The sequence below is a fragment of the Podarcis melisellensis genome (genome assembly GCF_964234715.1).
Source record: "Podarcis melisellensis genome assembly, chromosome: 14".
Taxonomy (NCBI): domain Eukaryota; kingdom Metazoa; phylum Chordata; class Lepidosauria; order Squamata; family Lacertidae; genus Podarcis; species Podarcis melisellensis.
This window is the reverse complement of record NC_138546.1, coordinates 34,970,669-34,970,869: the sequence shown is the minus strand read 5'-3', so window position 1 is coordinate 34,970,869 and position 201 is coordinate 34,970,669.

Sequence of the window (201 nt, the reverse complement as noted above, 5' to 3'; positions counted from 1 at the left end):
CCCAAGGAATTTGTGGGATATTGTTGCACTTTGTGTGTGTGTGGGGGGGGGGAGTGGCTCCCTGATTTGGAGGATCTGTTCAACAAACACTAAACAATTTTTTCAGGGGGTGAGTGGAAGCTGCCAGATCTGGAAGTCCTCTTTCTACTGTTAGGGAAAGCTTTCGGAGCCGAAATAACACACACCGGTGAATGTATGCAT